The sequence below is a fragment of the Prionailurus bengalensis genome, chromosome A3 (genome assembly GCF_016509475.1).
Source record: "Prionailurus bengalensis isolate Pbe53 chromosome A3, Fcat_Pben_1.1_paternal_pri, whole genome shotgun sequence".
NCBI classification, from domain to species: domain Eukaryota; kingdom Metazoa; phylum Chordata; class Mammalia; order Carnivora; family Felidae; genus Prionailurus; species Prionailurus bengalensis.
In genome coordinates, this window is record NC_057354.1 from 28,887,169 (window position 1) to 28,898,997 (window position 11,829).

An 11,829-nucleotide genomic window follows, 5' to 3' on the forward strand; every position below is an offset into this window, starting at 1 on the left:
CCTGGGTGGCTGGGCCTCCCACTCTCGATTTTGGCTCAGGTCATGATCTCACAGTTCACAAGGTCGAGCTCCACGTCGAGCTCTGCCCTGACAGCACTAGTCTGCTTGAGATTCTCTCTCTCTCCCTCTGCCCCTCCCATGCGTGAACTCTGTCTCTCTCTTTCTTTCCAAATGAATAACATTTAAAAAAAAATCAGAAAATGCTTTCCGAAAAGACATGTGCCCCAGATGTCCAAAAACAGGCAAAACCTTGGAAACAGGGGTGGGGGGCGGAGGGGGGTGGTGGGGACGATCCTTATAGGGAGGCAGCGATGGGAAGGGGTCTGAGGAGCCCTCTGGGTGACGGGAGGTCCTGTATCTCCACATGAGTGGTGTTATGTGGGGGCTTGTGGACATTAATCTCCATCAAGTGCACATTTAACGTGTCTGCATTTCCCCGTGTAGAAGTCAGACCCCACAAGAGACCGGTGCCCCGTCCCCCTGGGGATTCACCCCCCCCCAACTGTGGTTGCCTGCCCCGACCTGACAGTCCTGGAGCCCAGCCCGGGGCCTGGCCCCGGTGAGGGCTCTGGGAACGTGGAGAGATAGCACCCCAGTGACCAACGGAGCAAGCAGAACAGGAAAAGAAAAAGTGCAGCCTTTACAGGACAAGCCATTTATCTGTCATCGCTCTGCCTACGGAGGCTGCCTCCCCGCCTCGCCCCACGCCTACGCCCTCCTCCCGCCACCCAGGGCTACACAGGCGTGGGCGGCTGCAGAGTCCTCGCCTGTGACCTTGAGCCGGTGGCTTCACCTCCGAGCCTCGGTTTGTTCTCCTGGGAAATGGGCTGGACCTTTCACCTGCAGGTTCTAGCGAAGGTTAAATAGAGAATAGATCTAAGACCTCGGCAACGGCGTGGGGCAGACAGCAGTCAACACACACACATCCACACTCACCTCCCTCCCCCCCCCCCCCCCCCCCCCACCGCTCACACATACATTCACACCCACACGCCAAGGCCAGGTTCTCAGAGGAGCTCAACAACGGTGGGCCTCGCCTGCTGGCTGAAATAATCTTACCAGGTCCCTCCCTCCCTCCTTAGCCTGGGGTGGCTCCCTCTTACCAACTTTGGGGAATCCAACACCCAGCCCGGCCTCTTCCTCACGCCCCCTCTGACCTCTTTAAGGACACCTCCTGCTCCCCCTCTCTCCCGTCTGCCCGCCCCTCGCCCCCGCCAGCCAGGCCGTGAGCCCCCCAACACCAGAATATCACTTCCTGCCTTGGAGATCCAGCCCCTGGGAGAAGGGAGACTGAAGCCCACCATGTGCCAGACAGGAGCCCACCCGGGCACCTGAATTCTTCACGTCACCGAACGTTTACTTCCGCTGGAGATGGGTGCCGTGAGGTCCATTTCACGGATAAGAAAATGGAGGCTCGGAGAGGAGAAGAGACAAGATCACTCATGCAGCCAGTCATTATTTCTCCGGCTCCGGCTGTGAGCCTAGCCTTGCAAACCTCCAGGGAAACCAGGCCGACGGAAGCTAGGCCACACCCTTATGAGCTCACGGGGTGTGCGGGGGCCAGAGCATCTGGACGAGGTGTCTGTGTGTAATTTTCGAGAAGTTACGAAACACGATGGATGCCAAAAACAGAATAGCAAAGCCCAGCTCAGCTACGCTCCTTGTGGGGTCAACTGATTCCACAAAGGTCAGGGACCTTTCTAAACAATGCCCGAGTATGGCACGGAAAGGAGTATGGAGTATGGAAAGGAGTATTTTCTAAACAATGCCCGAGTATGGCACCTTCTTTGCCTTATTTCCAACTACCGGATGCTTTTTCTTACTGGGAGAAAGTTCCCAGGCCTCACTCAGTGTGCATAGGGCAATAAAGGCTTTCACAAGAGGAAACCCTGAGCTGAGGCCTAAAAGACGAGTAAGAATGCACCAGATAGAAAGGGTCCGAAGGAGTCAGGCTGCACAGAAGCAGCCCTTCCCCGTGAGGACTGGCCCCTGCCAAACTCTGCAGGCCCGTCTTGCATCACTCTCCCTATCGCTCCTTGCACTGGCAACACCAGCCTCCTCGCGGTTCCTGGAATGAACCACAGGACCTTTGCACATGCTACGCCCGCTGCTTGGAACACCTGCTGGGCCTATTTCCTGATTGTCTTCCAATGCCCAACCTGGGAGCGTCCCCTTGTTAAAACAACACCGTAAGGACCCCGTCCAGGACCTCTCTTTGTAACCCTGGTCACTGCTTCTGGCTAGTGACCGTGGGATTCCTTGATTAACATCCCCCTCCTGCACTGCCCTGGGAGCTGCCTCAGGGCACAGAGGGTGCTGGCTATGCTCACCAGTATAACCCCTGCGCCTAGTCGGTGTGATGCACCCCATAAATATTTGTTGGATGGGTGGGAAGAAGGGAGGGAGGACGAATGGGTGGCTGGATACGTGCAGGGAAGGATGGATGTGTAGGTGGGAAGGAAGGGAGGGAGGGAGGGAGGAGAGGAAAGATGAGGAAAGGAGAGCATGTGGAAAAGCCCAGAAGCTGGAGCCTGCGGGGCATCTTAGGAGAACTGAAAATGCCCCAGCTGGCAGGTTTGGAAGCGGGTTTCAAACCCCAATCCAGCTGACTTTTCCCACTGAGTCACTCTGCCTTTCATCATGATCCCGTGCTCAGAGCTGTCCCTTTTCTCAAAATGGATGCGTGCCCCCCCCCGCCCCCCCACAACAGGCAAAGAGCCAGTGACCGCTGTCTGAGCCTTTGATGCCTCCTCTGGGGCCGCGCTTAGAAAACCCGATGAGAGATTGCAGAGATCTCCCTCTGCCCCGAAACTGCACCACCCTGGTGCGGCCGGCCCAACTTGGAAGCTGCCGGGGCTGCTGGTGTCCTCCCGGCCCCCGCTCCAAGGACAAGAGGCCGGGCCCTCGTGGCGGAAGGTGCCGTTCCCAGCCACCCGAACCATCTGCCCCCGCGGGCCCGCTCTGGGCCGGGTCAGCTGGTGCGGCAGCCGGTCGTGGTCGCATGGATCTGGGCCACGGAGCTGTCTCCAGAAGGAGGCCGGGTGAGGGCTTAATGGCAGGCAGGCGGTGGCCCGACAGAGGCTGTGGGCTCCGCTCGGCCCCAGTCCCCAGGGGCGCCAGCGAGTGGCCCCCGTGCACATGCAGATGAACGCGTTACCGCTGATATCACACGGGGGGGGGGGGGGGGGGGGCAGAGGCGCTGGGGTGGCCGGGCCCGGAGCTGCGGTTACCCGGGGACCTTTCGCTGGAAAATTTTTCTTGGGACAATTAAATCTTCAGCTGTCTCCTCGCAGGGAGTGCCTGCCTGCATCGTAATTACCCTTAAAAGAGGGAAGTAGGGAAAAGGACACGGAGGCAAAGAATTAAAAAATAACAAATCTGCTTTATAAACACAGCCATCATGTCGCGGGTGCGCATCTACTCAGAAGGCTGCTCCCCGCCCCCCCCCCCCCCCCCCCCCCGCCCGCCTCCATCAGCCCCGCAAAGCCCTTGACCCTTTGCACTCCGGGCTCCCTGGGACGTTGGAGGGGGGCCCCTCTCCGGGGAGCGGAGGGGGGGGCCGTGTGGGGCAGCAAGGGGGTTCAGCGTGCTGCCTGGCCCTCACCACAGTCCACGAGGTGGAAGTTGCTGACCTTGGTTTACAGATGAGGACACTGGGACTGAGAAAGTCACCGGCCATAGCGAGTGACGGCAACAGACAGGAGCAAGGTAGTGATACGTGCAACACGCGGACGGGTCTCAAAAACCATCGTGCACCAGGAGCAAGACCCGAAAGGGTGCCCACTGTGTGAGTCCACTTACGCCAAGATCTAGAACCGGCAAAACTTAAGCTCCCCTGACAGAAGGCAGAGAAATGGGTGCCAGAGAAGGGAAGGACATTGGCGGAAGGGGCAGAGGGAACTTCTGGGGAGGTGGACATTGTGTCCTTTACGTTGACTGAGGTGGTCCTTACATGGGCGCAGGTGGCCATCAAAGCTCATGGAACGGTGACTTAAAATGAGTGCCTTTTATTGCTTGGAAGTTCTACCTTAATAACGTGGATTTAATAATAACAAAATAGGGGCGCCCGGGTGGCTCAGTTGGTTAAGCGGTCGACTTCCGCTCGGCTGGTGAGCTCGCGGTTCGTGGGTTCAAGCCCCACGTGGGGCTCTGTGCTGACAGCTCGGAGCCTGGAGCCTGCTTCGGATGCTGTGTCTCCCTCTCTCCCTGCCCCTGCCCTGCTCGTGCTCTGGCTTTTTCAAAAATAAATGAACATTGGGGCGCCTGGGTGGCTCAGTCGGTTAAGCGGCCGACTTCGGCTCAGGTCACGATCTCGCGGTCCGTGAGTTCGAGCCCCGCATCAGGCTCTGGGCTGATGGCTCAGAGCCTGGAGCCTGCTTCCGATTCTGTGTCTCCCTCTTTCTCTGCCCCTCCCCCATTCATGCTCTGTCTCTCTCTGTCTCAAAAATAAATAAAACATTTTTTAAAAATTTAAAAAAAATAAATAAACGTTAAAAAAATAAAAAAAATAAATGAACATTAAAAATAATAATAATAAAATAATGTGACTTAATGTTTATCTAGACCTTCCTCTGGGCTAATCCGTGTCATAAGTGCTTTCCATATGCTAAGCTATTATCCTCCACACTGATCTGTGACACAGGCACCTTGGGGGCCCCATTTCCCAAATGAAGAAACCGAGGCACAAGGGAGTTAAAATTTCCCAAGGTGATAAGGCTAGTAAGAGGCAGAGCCTGGGTTCAAATCCAGATGGACTGACTACAGGGCCATACAGTTTTGTTCCATTTTGGCTTTTAATGCTTTTTTTTTTTTTAAAAGAGAGAGAGAGAGTGAGACTTTGAGCAGGGGGAGGGGCACAGAGAGAGAGAGAATCCCAAGCAGACCCCTCCCCATCAATGCAGAGCCGACCTCATGGGCTCAAACCCACAAACCGGGAGATCAGGACCTGAGCGGAAATCAAGACTCCGACACTTAACCAACTGACCCCCCAGGCGCTCCAGGGCTGTATAGTTTTGAGAGCAAAGTTCAAAGTCACCCAATTAGTTGGTCTTAGAGGCGGGGTTAAATCCCAGGGCCTTTCCAACATGGGGAAAATACATTCATTCAAGAAACATGTACCCGGCGCCTCCTGTACATTATACTGTGGACACATGGGGAACAACAGAAAAGTCCCAGGCCTCTGGGGGTGTCTCTGGGGGAGGGGATCACCAAATAATCCCCCAAATAAAGGTGGAGTTGCAGTCAGCGACGAGTGTCAGAAGGGGTGGTTATAGGAGCCCAAATGCACCATCCGAAGGGGGAGTTGGGAGTTCCAGCGAGAGCACGCCCTCTTTTTGTGTTCCTGTGGAGACATCAGGGCCCTGGCTTGCACCGAATTCCCGAGCCACCTGCCCCTAACTTGATTTCCCTTCCACTCTGTGTATTCCGCTGACACGGAACAAGTCCGAAAGCCTCGTCTTTGAAGAGATGTGACAAAGGCCCTTTGAAATCACCTGCCCGGCTCTTAGCACCTTGAGCCCCAGGCTCAGCTATTCCAAGAATGGTCCCTGTGCCTTCCCCTGGCCGGGCGGCCCAGGGAGTCACATTCCAGCACAGTGGGAACGCTGGAACGCTGGGCTGGGCGACAGCTGGGAGTGCCTGCCCTCCCCACCGCCGGGAGGGAAGAGCCTGGCCTCAGGCCAAACACTCAGGCCCCTGGGAGACCCTGGGTGGCCTTGGCTCCAGGAAATTGAAAGCAGCTTTCAGGCGACCAAGGTTACAGGCCTGTTCCCTGAACGTTTACAACTTTGCTGATAGCTACCAGGTGGTGAGGGCCTGAGCGGGGCGCTTTGGGTACAGTATCCTAGTGACTCCTCTCCTAGCTGTGTGGACCACCACCCTGGGGTCCCAGGTGAGCACGGAGGAGGAGTGCAAGTACGATAAGAACAGTGCACCTGAGCCCCTCCCCGGCCATCCAGGGCGTCCCGAATCTCATCTCAGCCCATCTCCACCCGCCGAGATCATCCCTCTCCGCCACCGAGTGGATATTTTTGGGAAGTCGGACGGTCAGGCTGGAGCCACGACAGGAAGCTTGGGGGTTCTCTTGAGAGAAGTAGGAACCCTCTAGAGCAAGGGAGCAGCCTGCCCCCATATGATTTTTTACAAAAAAAAACAAAAACAAAAAAAACACAAAAAAACAAAAACCCTGCTGGGCAGGAATGGATTGGAGGGGGAAATAATGGAAGAAGGAGGATCGTCATGAACTCCTCATTGATGGAGGTTTGGAAGCGCATCTATTTATTACCTCCTTGCAAACAGGTTTGCATGCACATCACTGTGCAGAAGTCCCTAGAAGTGGGATGGCCGGGCTGAACACGCGGGCACATCTTTCATCATATCCAGATTGCCACGTTGCGTTCCGCGTCGTCCCCATCCTACGTGTGGGCCTCCCAGCCTCCACCCCGAACTGCTGTGCCCCCGGCCACACTTTGCCCGACCTCTCCCGCCCTGGCCCAGACCCCCAGAGTCCCGAACGCCTTCGGAGCTCTCGTCACCACCTGCAATTACAAGTCGTCGAGGAGAAAAATCTCAGAATCAGGCGAAGTGGTGGCTGAAAAGACCGCCCAGGGGCTGCCTTTTCCAGTGCGAGTCAGACACAGGCCTCCAACACCCCGAAGAGGCCAATTTACCCATATTCTTCCAACCACAGAGAAGCTGCTTTTTGTTCGTTTGTTTGTTTTCTTCCGTTCGGCCGTGAAAATAAGGCACAGTGCTGAGATGACATTGAAAACAGGCCCTAGGGTTATAAATGACGGAGGGCTGGTTGGAAAACCCTTCTCCTGGCCGCTCTCTGGACACCAGGAAAGGAGAGAGCTGCTGTCCTCCGAACTCTCTGCCTCCCACCCCTCGGGGGTCCCGTCTGGCTTCGTCAGAGTCCTGTGGCCACGGCCGCCACCTGCCAGCCAGCCTCCCGGCTTCCATTCCAAGCCGTCTCCACTGCTAGGTTTCCTTTCCGTAAGTGGCCTTTTAAAAGAGAGCGTTCTCTAGTAATCAACAGCCCAGCATCTGCAGCAGTGTGGAGGCATGCTTTTCCAACGTTCGTATCATTTCGGGTTTATTTCTGTTTATTTGCAGGGAAGGGGAAGGAGGGCTAAGAGCTCAGCGTTTCACAACCAGTGTGCATGCGGTGCCTGATTTTAATCTTGGCATTTGGAGATGCTTTTGAAGATGGTGTATGTTATCTTTCTAAGACTGACCTGGTGAGTTTCTTGAAAGAGGATTTTGCAACAGACTCGTCTTAATATTTTATCTTTTAAGACAAGGGACTTTCTCTTTCTTTCTTTCTTTCTTTTTTTTTTTTCCCCCATCACCAAACAGCTGGATAGCAAACTCTGACACAGATAGGAATTATTATTCATTAACTGCTTATGAGCTGTCAGCTGCTAGAGGGGACCCGTTGTCTTCTCAGAGACTCTATCAGGGAGGTACGGGTCTTGGTCACATTTTACAGGTGAGAAACCGAGCCACGGAGCAGCTAAGTTACCCAAGAACCAGTCAAGGGCAGAACCGGAGGCAAATCCAGCACTCCCGGGGCCTTCCCTTTGTAATTGTCACCCGCCACGGGGCCTCCAGCCGTGTCAACCTAGCCAAGCTGGAGCTGTGGGCCCCAGAATTCCTTTCCCCGTATGGTTCCGGGGGTGATGCTGGCCCCGCGCGACATTTTGCTCAAGGTTTCAAAGACACAAGTGAAGAAGCCACCACCGTTTTATGCTCTGAAGGCCGATGCAGGGCCCAGGCAGAGAGGCCACCCACGCACGTTGTCCCCGAACTGCTTGCTGTTCAGCTGGGTGGCAGGAGGTGGGGGGTGAGGGGCTGAAGGGAAGGGGGTAGAAGGGTGGGAGGTCCAGCGGTCAGATCCCCAGGATCCTGCAGCTCCAACGGGATCTTCAGCTCCTCCGAGTCCCGGACCAGGTGCACACACAGCTTCCAGGGAAGGGCACCAGGAATCCCTGCAGGTCCCCGCAGCATTGAGGTTTGGGGTGGTGACAGATAGATGCAGGCTCCAGCTTGGCCTTGCTCACATCCCTGGCAGCTCCCCTTTCTGGGTGCCGGCCCGGCTGATCCAGAGACACATCTGGCTGCCGCTAGAGGTGGAGGGAACGGCCTGTGCAGATGGCCCCGCCTCCTCCCACCCTGCATGAGGTCACAGCCCTGGGATGGAGCCCTCCTTCCAGGTCACGCCTAAAGGCTCTGCTGCTCTGACGGGCCCCTGACTGATTCAGAAGAGTTCGGGTTTTGTTTGGAAAGGGGCCCTCTCTAGATTTGGCAGAGTTAGCAAATAAAAATATAGAAGAGCCAATTAAATTTGAATTTCTCACACACACACACACACACACAGAACACTTTTTTAGTGTGTGTATGTCTCATGCAATATTTGGGGGCATACTTACACTAAAAGTGACTGGGTGTTCATGTGAAATTCAGATTTAACTGGGCATGGGCACCCTATCCCCGTCCCCCAGTAGATGCTCTTCTAGGGAGAGCCCCCCCTCCCCCAAACTGAGCGTCTTCCATTTGACCGATATGATAAGAACATTTGCGCAAGCACTCGATCAGCACGTGAGAGCCTCGGAGGATGTAGGACAGGCCACGGTTGGTCCTTGCTGGGCCTCAGTTTCCCCCTCAGGCTACATCGGGAAGCTACAAAGTCCCCAAGGAACCCCAAGTCCACACACATCGTGATCAGCATCACCTGCAGGATAAAGTCCTGGTTCTTTCCTGAGGCGTCCAAAGGTCCAGCCTGCCATCGGACCTCACCTGCTGCCCAGCTCACACGACCACCTAGAAGGACTTGGTATTTCCCCAAAGACCATCTCTTCTCACCTACAGGGCTTTACCTTGACTCTTCTTGCCTAGAACACCTCTCCCTCCCTTGAATGCTACCTAAACTCCTATTCACCTTTAATGCCTCCCCTTCCCAGAAGTCCTCCCTGACCACTGCAGGCAGAGACACTCTCTTCACTTCTCTGTCCCTTTGGGCTTCTTTTTTTTTTTTTAATTTTTTTAATGTCTTATTTATTTTTGAGAGAGAGAGAGAGAGTGGGGAGGCGCAGAGAGAGGGAGACCCAGAATCCAAAGCAGGCTCCAGGCTCCGAGCTGTGAGCGCAGAGCCCGACGCGGGGCTCGAACCCACGAACCACAAGATCGTGTGACCTGAGCCGAAGTCAGACACTTAACCGACTGAACCCCCCCCGGGCGCCCCTCACTTTGGGCTTCTCTCACGCTTACGTTACAATGGAATCGCAGCTTACGCGTGTCTAATGTCCTCCGAAGAGAAAAGAAAGGTGAATAATTAGAGCACCAGTGGCCCAGTGGGCACCTGCACGCCCCGACTGGATATGAGATGCAGCTGAGAATCTGTTCACTGGGGCTCAGTCCCCCGGGGTCTCTTATCCTATAACTACCTAGGGATAAGTTTAGACTTCGAAGGTTTTTTTTTTTAACTAGCGGTACAGTGGTGAAGAATGGAAGCTTTGGCAGACGAGACTTGGCCTAAGTTCAGACTCCAGCTCTGCCGCTCACTCCCTGCGTGACTTGGAGCCGGCCGCTCCCTCTGTGCCTCAGGCTCCCTATCTATAAAATGGGTGTAAGGAGAATACAGTTTCATAAGGGTGAAACCCGCCCACTGGCGTTGCTCTCCGATAACACACCAGGCCCCTGAGCTCAGGGAAGGAACAGCAGGACTGCCCCCGGGCTACCGACAACCCCTGCTGTGCGGGACTCACCGTAGACGTCCCCCACCTGGTGTCTCCCAAGGCTCCGTCAAGTGCAATTCTTATTATACTCGACCTTTGCTTTCCAAGCTGCCTCCGCTGAATGGCACCCTCCGAGGACTACAACCAGCAGACATTCCTGGGCCCGAATCCCCTTCCTGCCGGTTCTCCTTGTGTGACCTTGAGCAAGGAATTTCAGCCCTGCTCCTTCCCCCCCCCGGCCAAGTGGAGAGAAGGTACCTGCCTTGCAGGGCTGTGAGGAGTGAACACCTGTGCTAATACATCTGCCACCTGGCGGCTTCTAGTCTTTTCCTCTTCCTACAGCTGTTATCACACCGTGTTGCCGTGTCAACTCACGTGTGGTTCTCCCTGACAACCTGGGGGAGGATGGGCATTAGCTCCAATTCGTCCAGGCTTCCAAGGCCAGTCTGTTCTTGGAACGAAGGAGGCATCCACATATGTGGAAGGAAGGAAGGAAGGAAGGAAGGAAGGGAGGAAGGAAGGAAAGAAAGAAGGAAAGAAGGGAGGGAAGAAGGGAAGGAAGAAAGGAAGAGAGGGAGAGAGGGAGGAAGGAAGGGAGGGAGGGAGGGAAGAAAGGAGGGAGGAAGGAAGGAAGGGAGGGAGGGATGGAGGAAGGAAAGAAAGAAGGGAGGGAAGGAAGGAAGAAAGGAAAGAAAGAAGGGAGGGAAGGAAGAAAGAGAGAGGGAGGAAGAAAGGAAGGAAAGGAGGAAGGGAGGGAGGGAGGGAAGAAGGAAGGGAGGGAGGGAGGAAGAAAAGAAAGGAGGAAGGAAGGAGGAAGAAAGGAAGGAAAGAAAGAAGGAAAGAAGGGAGGGAAGGAAGGGAGGAAGGGAGGGAGGAAGGAAGGAGGAAGAAAGGAAGGAAAGAAAGAAGAAAGAAAGGAGGGAAGGAAGGAAGGAAAGAAAGAAGAAAGAAAGGAGGGAAGGAAGGAAAGAAAGAAAGAAAGAAAGAAGGGAGGAAGGAGGAAGGATCAACCCCTTTCTCCTCAGCCTTGCCCAACAACAAGGTTATAATCAGAGGAATGGACCAACAACCCCTGTTCTTTCTCATATCTCTTTTCTGGAATCGCAACTTAGGTTTGTAGCTGTCTAATTTATTATTATATGGTGCAGTGCAGGGTAATTATATGCTGTGGAATAATTTGTTATAACTTGGGCTGAGGCCTATAACTGTATAATTTATTATTATACAGTACAGTGTTGAATAATATGAAGAGTGTATAATTTATTTCAGGCTTACGAGCCTAACCTGTAATCCAAATGCAGCGCGCAGTCTACGTGGATGAGTTCACGTTTCTGCAGAAGCCTCAACTTAGGGATTTCTTCATTGCTAAGTTCTCTCCTTGGGCTTCTCAGAAGTCCCAGCCAAGACTTGCAGAGTTCCCAGTACTGCTTGGAGCGAGGCTCCAGGCAGCCCCAGCCCACGCCGAGTGGGGGCTTCGGCATCGGGTCAGAGGAAAGGAGGGCCCCGAGCTGTCACGCTGCCCAGCTGGGTGTCACCCTGCCCAGCTGTCCGTGAACCTGGGCAGGAGGTGTAGAACCATGATCAAAACCCAGCGTCCTGGATCCCCGGCAGGACCTCCCTGGCCGGCAGGGTCTCCCCGGGTTTATTCGATGACTATTTTTGTTCTCTTCTCGGCACTGGGGATACATCATTGAACAAGAAAAGGTGTCCCCTCGTGACGCTTGCATTCTGGGGCTTGAGGGCTTACAGCCCCCCGGTCCGTTGTTTCTCACAGTGTGGTTCCTGCACCTGCCTCGTCTGGGAGCTGGTTGGAGATGCAGAACCTCAAGCCACCTTGAGCTCCCGAAGGTCACCTTAACAGACCCCCTGGTGATTCACACTTGAGAGGCACTGCTTGAGCTTGCGCACGATTGAGGAAAACTGTTTCCTTCTGTACATCCCCCTTGCCCTGCAAATATATGCCTTCTCCCCGGGGCTTTTTTTTTTTTTTTTTTTTGTCCTGGTCACAAGTGTTCATTGTGCAAGCTTTGGAAATGACAAAAAAAAAAAAAAAAAAAAAAAACCTCACAAAGAAGAAAATCAAAATTACCCAGGA

At 54.5% G+C, this 11,829-nt stretch overlaps 1 long non-coding RNA gene across 1 annotated transcript; it reads right to left on the bottom strand.

Annotated features, from left to right (window-relative positions):
• Window positions 1-639: 639 nt before the first annotated feature.
• Window positions 640-1,726, bottom strand: LOC122496471. The gene is made up of 2 exons (XR_006300820.1): window positions 1,302-1,726; window positions 640-849 (listed from the first exon to the last, which is right to left on the bottom strand). It is a non-coding gene; the product is annotated as an uncharacterized LOC122496471 (long non-coding RNA).
• Window positions 1,727-11,829: the final 10,103 nt, after the last annotated feature.